Source organism: Neophocaena asiaeorientalis, unplaced genomic scaffold (assembly GCF_003031525.2).
Source record: "Neophocaena asiaeorientalis asiaeorientalis breed wild unplaced genomic scaffold, Neophocaena_asiaeorientalis_V1.1 scaffold7, whole genome shotgun sequence".
In the NCBI taxonomy this organism is placed as follows: Eukaryota; Metazoa; Chordata; class Mammalia; order Artiodactyla; family Phocoenidae; genus Neophocaena; species Neophocaena asiaeorientalis.
Genome location: NW_020185337.1, coordinates 18,943,525 through 18,955,572, shown reverse-complemented (window position 1 = coordinate 18,955,572; position 12,048 = coordinate 18,943,525).

Here is a 12,048-nt window from a genome sequence, read left to right as displayed (position 1 = left end):
TTTGGATGGGATATCCTATAAATATCAATTAAGTCCATTTTGTCTGATATGTCATTTAAAGCTTCTGTTTCCTTATTTATTTTCATTTTGGATGATCTGTCCATTGGTGAAAATGAGGTGTTAAAGTCCCCTACTATTATTGTGTTACTGTCGATTTCCCCTTTTATGGCTGTTAGCATTTGCCTGATGTATTGAGGTGCTCCTATGTTGGGTGCATAAATATTTACAATTGTTATATCTTCTTCTTGGATTGATCCCTTGATATTATGTAGTGTCCTTCTTTGTCTCTTGTAATAGTCTTTATTTTAAAGTCTATTTTGCCTGATATGAGAATTGCTACTGCAGCTTTCTTTTGATTTCCATTTGCATGGAATATCTTTTTCCATCCTCTCACTTTCAGTCTGTATGTGTCCCTAGTTCTGAAGTGGGTCTCTTTTAGACAGCATATATGCAGGTCTTGTTTTTGTATCCATTCAACCAGTCTATATCTTTTGGTTGGAGCATTTAATCCGTTTACATTTAAGGTAATTATCGATATGTATGTTCCTATTACCATTTTGTTAATTTTGGGGGGTTTGTTATTGTAGATCTTTCCCTTCTTTTGTGTTTCCTGCCTAGAGAAGTTCCTTTAGCATTAGTTGTAAAGCTGTTTTGGTGGTTCTGAATTCTTTTAACTTCTGCTTATCTGTAAAGGTTTTAATTTCTCCATCAAATCTGAATGAGATCCTTGCTGGGTAGAATAATCTTTTTGTATGTTTTTGCCTTTCATCACTTTAAATATGTCTTGCCACTCCCTTCTGGCTTGCAGAGTTTCTGCTGAAAAATCAGCTGTTAACCTTATCGGATTCCCTTATATGTTATTTGTTGCTTTTTCCTTGCTGCTCTTAATATTTTTTCTTTGTATTTAATTTTTGGTCATTTGATTACTATGTGTCTCTGCATGTTTCTCTTTGGGTTTATCCTGTATGGTACGCTCAGTGCTTCTTGGACTTGATTGGCTATTTCCTTTCCCATGTTAGGGATGTGTTTATCTATAATGTCTTCAAATATTTTTTCAGATCTTTTCTTTTTCTCTTTTTCTTCTGCAACCCCTAAAATTCAATGTGGTATGTTTGAAGTTGTCCCAGAGGTCTCTGAAACTGTCCTCAATTCTTTTCATTCTTTTTTCTTTATTCTGCTCCCTGGCAGTTATTTACACCATTTTATCTTCCAGCTCACTTATCCGTTCTTCTGCCTCAGCTATTCTGTTATTGATTCCTTCTAGAGTATTTTAATTTCAGGTATTGTGTTGTTCATCACTGTTTGTTTGCTCTTTACTGCTTCTAGATCCTTGTTAAATGTTTCTTGTATTTTCTCTATCCCGTTTCCGAGATTTTGGATCATCTTTACTGTCATTACTCCAAATTCTTTTTCAGATAAGTGTCCTATTTCCTATGTATTTATTTGTTCTTGTAAGTTTTTATCTTGCTACTTCATCTGTAACATATCTTTTTTGTCACTTCACTTTTTTTTTTTTTAAATGAGTAGGGCTGCATTCCTGTCTTACTGGTTGTTTAGTCTGAGATTTTCAGCACTGGAGTTTGCAGGCAGTTAGATAGAGCTGGGTCTTTGTGCTGAGATGAGGGCCTCCAGTAGGCCTCACTCAATTGATAATCCCTGTGTTCTGAGGTTCTCTGTTAGTCCAGTAGTTTGGACTCAGAGCTCCCACCACAGGAGCTTGGGCCCGATCTCTGGCCTGGGAACCAAGATCTTGCAAGCTTCGTGTCACAGTTAAAAAAAAACAGAAGAAGAAAAAAAGGAGCAGTACAATATCAAAGAATAAATAAAAAAATAAAATTAGAAAGATAAAAAATATATTAAGAAAAATAAAACTGTAATAGAAACAACTGCAATAAGGTAAATTAAAACCACAACAGAGGAAAAAGAAAGGGGAGGAGAACAAGCCAAAAGGAGAGATCACTATCAAAGTATAAAGGATGAAATAAAATTAGAAAAATAAAAGATTTATTAGGAAAAATAAAAATATAAAATAATCAACAGCAATGAATCAACAAGGTAAAACAGAACCCTAATCTAAAAGAGGAAAAAGAAAAAAAAGCCTTGGCTATGTGGGCGGAGTTTAGGCAGGGGGTGGAACTTAGGCAGGGGAGGGGGTTTAGGGTGGGGCAGCACTTACGCAGGTTGTGGGGGTGACATTTGAGTGTGGGGCGTGGCCTCTGCTTAGGACCTGCAGAAGGGGAGTGGCAGCACGTGGAAAGGAGGGCCTCTGGAGTGTGGAGTTCTAGAGTTTGGAGGTAGGGCCCTGGGTGCGGGTGTGTGGCGGGACTTGGGCAGGAGGTAGGCTCCAAGGGCAGAGGATTAGGCCTGGGAGCCCAACAGGCTCCCCGGTGCCTAAGTGGACAGGGAAAGCACTGGCCCCATTCCCTTCCATTCCTTCGTGCCCTCCCCCACTGTCTCCCCCATCAGTGCTGGACCCCTAAATGTGGGTGGGTCCCGCTGGGTGTAGGAATTCCTTCCCTCCTCCAGCCACCCATCTGGGGTGCTGGTCCTGGAGGTCTGGCCTTTACTTTTGCTTCCCCCTTCCTTCCCTCCCACTCCCTAAGGACCCGCATGGCTGGAGGGCCTACGTGGGCAGAGGATCAGGCCCGGGATCTCAACAGGTTCCTGAAAGATACCCCACTTTTTTAAAGAGTCTCACCTAAATATTTATTGTAACCTCATAATCTCATGGACTATCTTTGGCATCACCTATTTTATGTCTCTCTATTTATTCAAATTTTAGCCCTACAGTTTAATGTAAATATTTTGATTTTGATTAAATCCACAACGTCTTCAACTTTTTTTTTTCCTGTTTCTTCACACCTTACATCTTTAGGATATACTCTCCCAGAATATGGTCTTCCCACCTTATGGGAAACTTCTGTCAAGTTCTCCTTTTTTAACTCCTAATCACAAGTTTTTTAATACCAGAAATATATAACATTAAATCACAAACAGCTTACAGAGAAGAGCTAATCATAGAATTGTATTTGTCATTATCCCTAAATGTTAATGAATTTAATCGGTCATTTCTAGATATTTGGATTACATAGAAATCAAGGAATTAAAAGCTTGGATATACTAGGATAAAGAAGTTGGTATAGAATGGCTCCAGAGATGTATTTCATATTTATAACTGGTCAGATAGAGCCACCACTTATTTAGTAGGTGAAAACTATTAAAGAACTGCTAGTTTGAGAGTATAATATTCATATTATTGTAGAGGAACAAAGATTTGGAAATTGCTAAGGAAATTGCCTAGTTAAAGTAATAGGTTTTAAACAATGAAGAAGAAAATGGATCAAGAAGAGCAAATGTAATACAACATAGTCCCCATCCCTAGGTCCAACATCTCAGAAACACTTTTAGAGGATTCAGGCAGTCCTAAGAAGCCACAGTAACTAGAAAAATGAAAGTAGAAAGAGAGAAAAGGGATGTTATGAGGAAGAGACTGAGAGAGATAGAGACAGATACACACAGAGAGAATGATGATCCATTATAAAAACTCAGAACAATTTAGACAACGTAAAATACGGAACGATTGCAACGGGGTATAGGCAGTCATCTTTTGTCTTCATGGTCTTACACTTTCCTCAGGCAAAGATATTACAGGTTTGTGGGTGAAAGGGGCTGATGTTGAACAAAGAACCTTTTTAAGAAGCTAATAAGGAGATTTTTGGAGGAAATTTTTGGGGACTATGTGTGTTGCCCAATGTTGCCTTTGCACTGGATGTTGACCTTTATTCTGAAAAACTGAATAAGATAGGGGAAGTTTCCAAAAGGGAAGAATTAGGAAGATTAACAGTGGGTCTTACTGCTAAGATTTTGAGTTTGGATTTTAGGCATAGAAAATAAAGATGAGTAAAAAGTTAAGATCTGAATCCCTTTTTCTGATTACAAATATGTATTTCCTGGAATATACATTGTGGTCAGTTAGTCAGAAGTGACCTTCAACAGTGTGGGGCAGTATGAAAGCCAAAAATAAGGAGGGATCTACCAGAGAACATTTCCTGAGCGGAGAGAAGGGTGAGATGTATACGCTATAACCCCACATGGATCATCTGATCCAAATTCCAATATTTACAAAGAGGATATGAGTTCACCCAACCAGCTTTTGAAATAAATAAGCATATGTGTAAAAACAGTAAGTAGATTTCACAGAATTTCTGAGGTGAAAAGGAAATAAAAGATCATCTGATCCAACTTCTATCTTCCAATTAAGTCTTTTTACTACATCCTTGGTAATGAAAAACATGTCTCCATTTGAACATTTCCTTTCTGCATAAACTTCTTCCCTTCTGTTCCAGACTACCAGTTTCTATTTTGGGGCAACTTCTGTTGTGAATAGGTTTAGTCTTCGATTCTGCTATTCTTTATAACTATCTGTCCTAGCTCTGTTCTCTGGATTCCATTTCCATTTTAGTATTTATATCCATATATAATGCTCTTCCAAAGTTTCCTCTTTCCCACACTAAGTACTCTCAAATCTTGCACATGTTGCCTATATATTTTCATTTGTAGATTCTTCCCCATCTCTGGATTCTTTGGATTCACTTAGTTGAACATGGACAATGTCCATGTCAGGAGAAATGAAAAAAATGAGACTGCTGTTGAGTTAGTAGAAAGCATTGAAGAGTGAAATAGTGATATTTATTATGACAAAATTGGTTGATAAAGGCAAAGGGACAACTAGATGGTAAAGTATCATGTAAAATTACAGCTAGTGTAGGTAGCAAGCCACATTGTAGATAATAAAGCCAGAGTTAGGAAGATTGATCTGACAGATTTGCGACTAGAACTAGGGGTTCAAGAACACACAGAGAGGGAAGTGAACAAGTACTGTTGTCCAGACAACCAGAGTGAGGAGAGTGGGTGATGCATGATACATTGTAAGGTCACTAGTAAATCAGTTTAGATTCATGGACCACTTTTTAAAAATGGTGTGGGGGGCATTAAAATTGTACAGAATAGATATGGAAAATGGTTCTAACAGTCACTGACTTCTTTTTAACAAGGTAATTGCTTTTTATATTATGTAAATTATACACGTGCATTTGGAAAACTCAAAATTCAAAAATCTCTATGGAAGTAGTAAAATTTACCTGGAATCACTCTACCATGAAAAAACCATATTCACCATTTGGTGATTATTTCCTCTAGTGCATCTCTTTTTGCACACACATGTGCCCACACAGAAACATGCATACATTATATTACTCATTTGGGTCATATCAAATACATTATTTTCTGTGAACGCTTTAAGTTTTCAAACTTTTTTTTCTGAGCATCTCTCTTCCTTTCCTTTTCTTTTCTGTCCTTTTGTCAGCCACCCCCCCATAGGTGATCTGTGTTATAAACCTCATGTGTAACTTTCCATGTGTATCTTCATGCTCAAAATCATATATACATATGAGGGTTTTTAGTCATTGTTTGTTTTATGAAGGTGGGATTATATTATATACATGTTTCTGCAATTTGATGTTTTTCTTTAAATTCCTCCAGTTCATTTGGTGGAGCTCTAATCCATTTTTTTTTATGGTTGTATAAAACCCCATGGTAGGAATGTATTACAGTCTGTCTAACTATTCTCCTACTGAATGGCATTCTCTTTGTTTCATCCTTTTGCCAAGGTAAATGTGGAATAATCATCCTTGTATATTTATCCTTACTCACTGATACTTTTATTTCTATGGGGTAATTTCCCAGGAGTGGAACTGCTGGGCTTACAGATATGTACATTTTCAATTTTTAATAGACACTGCCAGATGGCTTTCCCCAAAGCCTGCAACAGTTCACATTTCCCCTTTTTCCCTACATCCCCGCCAGTAGTGGGTGTTATTACCGTTTCATTTCTAGCAGTGATAGCAGTTATTACTGTAATCTGCATGTTTTAAACAACTAGTAACTGCCTATTCATATCTTTGGTCATTTTTTATTATATGCCTGACTATTAGGATTTAAATAAAAATAATTTAATATTTTGCATCATTAGGAATACATGCAATATGTGAAGGAAAATAAAATTTATTAAATATACTGTTTGTAATAATAAACATTCCATGAACCTCTGTGGTATCACTTAACCCTGAGGTAATTGGAGAGTCTATCAAGGTCTCGCAACAACTCAGGAGCGTGGGCAGGCAGCCTCAAGGGCACGTACTCACTGGTAGAAAGCTGATGGATGCTCAACTAGTGTATGTTCTATGGGCTATAATAATTTTAAAAGTAATAAGTGATTGGGTTAGAGGATTTAAAGATAGAGGAACCAATTGCATGTGTGGTAGGTGAATGTGGTTGGACTCAGCGTGCCAATGCAAAATGCCCAGATCCTGAGAGAGAGACGCATTGAACATTCCACAGACCTGATTGGCCTGAAGGGCCATACGCAAAAGCTAAGGCAAGAAAATGCAGACATTTTGACGTAGAGAGCGTGCATTTGTGTTAGCCGTGCCTTTTCAAGACCCTGCTTCTAGTCATCCCTAATGCTGCTTCAAAGCCAACACTTCTCAGTGTGCCTCCTGACAGCATGAGACCTGGGATGACCATCTGACTACTCAGCTCCAACAGAGCAGTGTTTTCCATGACCATGCAGATGGCTATTTGCAAAATAACTAGGATTTGTTTTAGGCCAAATGTTAGGCTGGGTTATTCTTTACTCTGAACCTCTTATCAGTTCACATGTAAATTCTTATAGATTAATGCATGCATGCAGTTTTAAGTCAATCCAAAGGTGAAAATCAGTTTGACCATCTGGCTTCCACAACAGTGATCAAATGCCTTTCATACCACTGATAGGAGCTCTCAGGCTTCCCTGAGCTTCAGTAATTCAAATATGTCTAAAAGTATTGATTTTACACTCAGTATGACAGAATTTTAAGAAGGGAAATAGGTAAGATTAATTCTTCACTACACAGATGTTGTCATTTTAAAGCATGTCATTTTGGAATGACACGGCTTTGGTGAAATGTAACTAAGAGAGATTAAGAAATTCAAGTACAGGGAAGGAGCTAGCCCAATGAGAGGATATGTAAGGTCAGTGGGAGGATGGAGAGTTGCTTATGATTACATATTCTCTTTTTGTTTTGTTTGTTTTTTAATTCTTAAAAAATTTACTGACGTATAATTGATTTACAATGTTGTGTTAGTTTCTGGTGTGCAGCAAAGTGATTCAGTTTTATATATATTATATATTCTTTTTCACATTTTTTCCATTATGGTTTATTATGGCTTCATATTTTTTTCATTATGGAACTATATTGGATATAGTTCCCTGTGCTATACAGTAGGACCTTTTTTTTTATCCATTCTGTATATAATTGTTTGCATCCACTACCCCAAACTCTCAATCCACTCCTCCCCCACCTCCCTTCTCTTGGTAACCACAAGTCTGTTCTCTATGTCTGTGAGTTTGCTTGTGTTTCATACTAAGTTCATTTGTCATATTTTAGATTCCACATGTAAATGATATCATAAGGTATTTGTCTCTCTTTTTCTGACTTACTTCACTTAATAGGATAATCTCTAGGTCCATCCATGTTGCTGCAAATGGCATTATTTCATTCTTTTTTATGGCTGAGTAGTATTCCATTGTGTATATATACCATATCTTCTTTATCCATCCATCTGTCAGTGGACATTTAGGTTGTTTCCATGTCTTGGCTATTGTAAATAGTGCTGCTGTGAACATAGGGATGCATGTATTTTTAAAAATTTTACTTTATTGAAGTATTGTTGATTTACAATGTTGTATTAGTTTCTGGTGTACAGCAAAGTGATTCAGTGAGAAAATATATATATATATATTCTTTCTCATGTTCTTATGATTACATATTCTTGATTGAGTTCAATCCTCAGTACACCTGTTACTAAGAAAGATGGGCATGTTTTGAACGTGGGTTTGTACAAAATGAAAGCCCAGTCTCTTTCCATTACACCATGTGGTGATACTTTATGATTTTCTATAGATATAAAGTTATAGTTTCAGTTTGAAGACTGAATAAAATTCTGTGTGATTAATTTTTTGTATCCACAATAGGAAACTTTTACCAGTACATTCAAAATGTTTCATTGTGTAAATTCATTATAGGGCAACACTGTTGTGAAAACTTTATAAATAATTCATAGGATTTTCTTATGTTGAAAATTAAACTAGCAAGAAAAGTTGGATTAACAATATGTTTCAATATAAACTACTTTAAAAGCTATTTTACTAAAATAAACTTTAAAAAGAGAATTGTATTAATACTGCAAAGGAGATATGGTACAGCTTAAGTCATTCTGCACATAGCCTGAATATCAACATTATAGTGTAAAAAAAAGTTGACGAGGTCAGAAAGCCAATTTGCAAAACAGTGCTAATGAGTTATAAGTTAGCAAACTCATTTCCTCATATAAGAAAATGGTCATAGACTGCTCCCATATGAAAAGTATACATTGTCTTCATGTGAGTAAATAGAGTTGAGAAAGGGAATGATTGCTTTCATTTGACGTTTTCATATTTTGTTTTAGGAAAATCTATGAGACATTAATATTCATTTATGTTGGAATAATTTGAATGATTTTTGAATTAATCATTTTAATACATAATTACCCAACACCATGTTTTCTACCTTACATAAGATTTTGATATTTCAAAGTAGAAGTTGTTACAAGTATGAATTTCATATTACAAAGGAAAATGGATTGGAATTCTGAAGTCTTTTGCTGACTTATCCAAGAATAGGATACTAAGTGGTGAAGCTATGTCTTTAACTGATCCGGGAAAGGTGTTTATTTTAAAGAAAGGCCCGAGGTTATTCTAATTTTCCACCTACTGTAGTGTTCCACCTGCTGCTTCCTTTTCCATTTCTCCTCTCCTCTCCCCTCATCCTCTACTTTTGCATCAAGACCAGTGACTTCTGTCTACCCTCCTCTGAATGTCCCTCTTTAAGAGTTGACATTCTCAGGACACTTCCCATCTATCTTCCTTCCTATTTAAAATATTTGCCTCTTCTCATTGGTGCAAATGGATTAAATTATTTATCCATTCCAGACACCATGTTTGAATTTTAAGAAGGACTTATTCTCTGAAAACAGTGGACCTCATCTAAATGCTAGGAGCTTCATGTACTAGAGCCAAATTCTTAAATAGAACAGAATCACTTTTCCTATGTGGAACCTACTTGATTTCCCACTCATCTGAGCAGCTCTGTGAGGCAGAAGAGGCAAAGTTTAAAAGGTTGGGTACTGCCTGGGTTCGTGTCCCGGTCCGGGAAGATCCCACATGCCGCGGAGTGGCTAGGCCCGTGAGCCATGGCCGCTGAGCCTGCACGTCCGGAGCCTGTGCTCCGCAACGGGAGAGGCCCCAACAGTGAGGGGCCCGTGTACCAAAAAAAAAAAAAAAAAAAAAAAAAGTAGACATATTAAGTTGTTATATGGCAGGGGTGGGGACACTTTTATTTCCGCCTTAAATAAGAAGAATGTAAACAGAGGAGAAAATGTAAGTAAATCCATAAAGGTAAAACTTTCTTTCTGATAGGATATTTTAATATTATTCAGAGTGTCCTCATATAGTGAAACACACACGAGATCAATGTTTTAGCACCGTGGATGAATGGTTTAATTGTGAAAAACCTAACTGTAGCAATCTAATGGAATATATTTATAACACCAGATAGACAAAGCCATTGAGATTTATGTCAGGTTTTCTCATCCTTATTCAGCAGAAGGAAAGCGTAACTCTTCTGATGACTCTGGTTCATCCCAGCACTGAGTACACTATTGGCTTTTAATTTTTTTTGCCTGGATAGGATGACTCTTTCCTGAAATTTTATACTTACCTTTCTCTAAATTAGCCTCTTGGGCTGAAAACCTAAGCAACGATCCCATTTTGTGGCAAATCCCATGCTTGCATTTCATTCCCAAACCCTGTTCTCCCCACTATCATGCTAAGAATTTGGAATTAAAATGTAGGTGTCTGGTTTCCTTTTCAAGAGTAGAAAGGATGGAAATGGCACTTACGCTAAAGCACCAGGAGGATTTTGAGGAAGGAGTAATTTGGTGTTCATTATTCATTTATTTTGTGAACTGAAAGACCAGATAACTACAGCAGGAACCTCAGAATCAGAGAGGTTTGGGTTCCAGCCCCAGCTCTGCTACTCACTGTTCCGTGGCCCAGGACAAGTTACATAATGCTCTCCTAAGCCTCACATTCTTCATATGAAAAGGAAATCATCATTTCAATTTTCTAGGACTTCTGATAGCAGTAAATGAGAGATTGTTGTAAAATGCGTTACAAAGTGCCTTCTCAAAGAATTATTGGAAAAACAAAACGTACCGTCTACGCCTCGAAAATGAAGCCCTCAGTGATGAAGATAGCACCGATGAAGACTGTGGCACTACAATCTCGTAATCATGGATACGCTGAAAATAAAATGGAGATGGGGCAGAATACGGTGTCCTTCACATAGTAGGCGTGTAATATCTCCCTGTCTGTTAAATGAATGAATAAGCCAAGTAACAGATGAACTGTCTTGTCATGCTAAATAGCTACCTTCAACTTGTCAGAGAATACTAGTGTATTTCAGGCCCAGAAACCTGTAAACCAATTGGTGTGCCTTGTTATTTCTGGCAAAATACTTTAGAAAGTTTTTACTTTACACAAAAATGGCATCTCCCAGAAGTGTCTGTGTGGTTTCTTCAGGCTGTGAAGAACAGGTAGGCAATGGCCGTCTACAGCTAACAAGTGAGGAAGCCCCAGAGAAATCCCTTAGGCAGCTGGGAGTGTAGCCAAGGAACAAAGCAGCTCTAGTTCTCCAGAAGTAATTAAAACAATTCACTTTTCAATTTCAAAAAGAAGAAAAAAAAAAGGAAAGAAAAGAAATGGCACTTACAGTTTCTGTTTGAAGAGCTAACTGTGCAGGTTAATTCTGGTTGTAAGAAGAAATAGGTAAAGATACAATAAAACTGAAGACACAACGAAACTACCACCACAACCCTGTTTGTCTACGTTTTGATTTTCAAAGGAATTTCTTCAGTGAAACTGCATTTGTCTTCACAGTTCCGTCCTCCTGCAGAGAACTTCTGCTGCCTACCTAATTATCCATTTACTCTCCTAAGAGTTCTCTTATTTTTGCTGAATTGAAACAGTCCTTTCATGTGGCACAACTTTTTAAAAAAATATATGATTTAATTCTATTGGCTTCTAACTTTGGATTTATGTAATATTTCTTAGAATAAGAGCATGACGCTGAAAATGGTAGGAACCATTTAATGAGGATCCTTGAGCTATAGCAAAACTTCTCCTCACTCCGTGCTCTGCTCTCTGCTGTTCTCCTTTGCTCTCTTTCAGGACTTCTGCCGAGGCTCCCTCTAAACGACTGCCTTTCATTACTTAAAAGTTCAAAGAGATGCCTCTTCTCATCACCTCCAGAAAAGCTTCTGTTCTGTGCTTGAAGCTTTCATTACTTTGACGTCTCTGTGTACTGTTTCCACTTGACCAACACCACAGGGAGTCCAATTATCAAAGAATCACTCCCTTCTGAGAATTCTTAAAGAAAAACTCTCCCATTCTGAGATAAAATAACAGATGCAGTAAGTTTCCCATTCACTCCATAGGATACCGAACAATGTCAAATTGAATTCTCTATGGTGCAAGGTTTGGAGTGGATTTTTTTAAGCTACAGAATGGGCAGGGCACTTCCACATAATGCCAATGGAGGCAATTTTCCTCATCCATTCTTATGTCATGTATGGACTCTTTGAATGCCCGGATGCCTTCTCTTTCTGCCCAGGTCATTCCTGAGCTACTCCCCGTGGTTCATCATCAATACACTCCAGTGCTTCCTGTCAACAGGGTTAATGGCATGTTAAAAATGGCTGGGGTGGGGTGGCGGGCTTCCCTGGTGGCGCAGTAGTTGAGAGTCCGCCTGCCGATGCAGGGGACACGGGTTCGTGCCCCGGTCCGGGAAAATCCCACATGCCGCAGAGCGGCTGGGCCCGTGAGCCATGGCTGCTGAGCCTGCGCGTCCG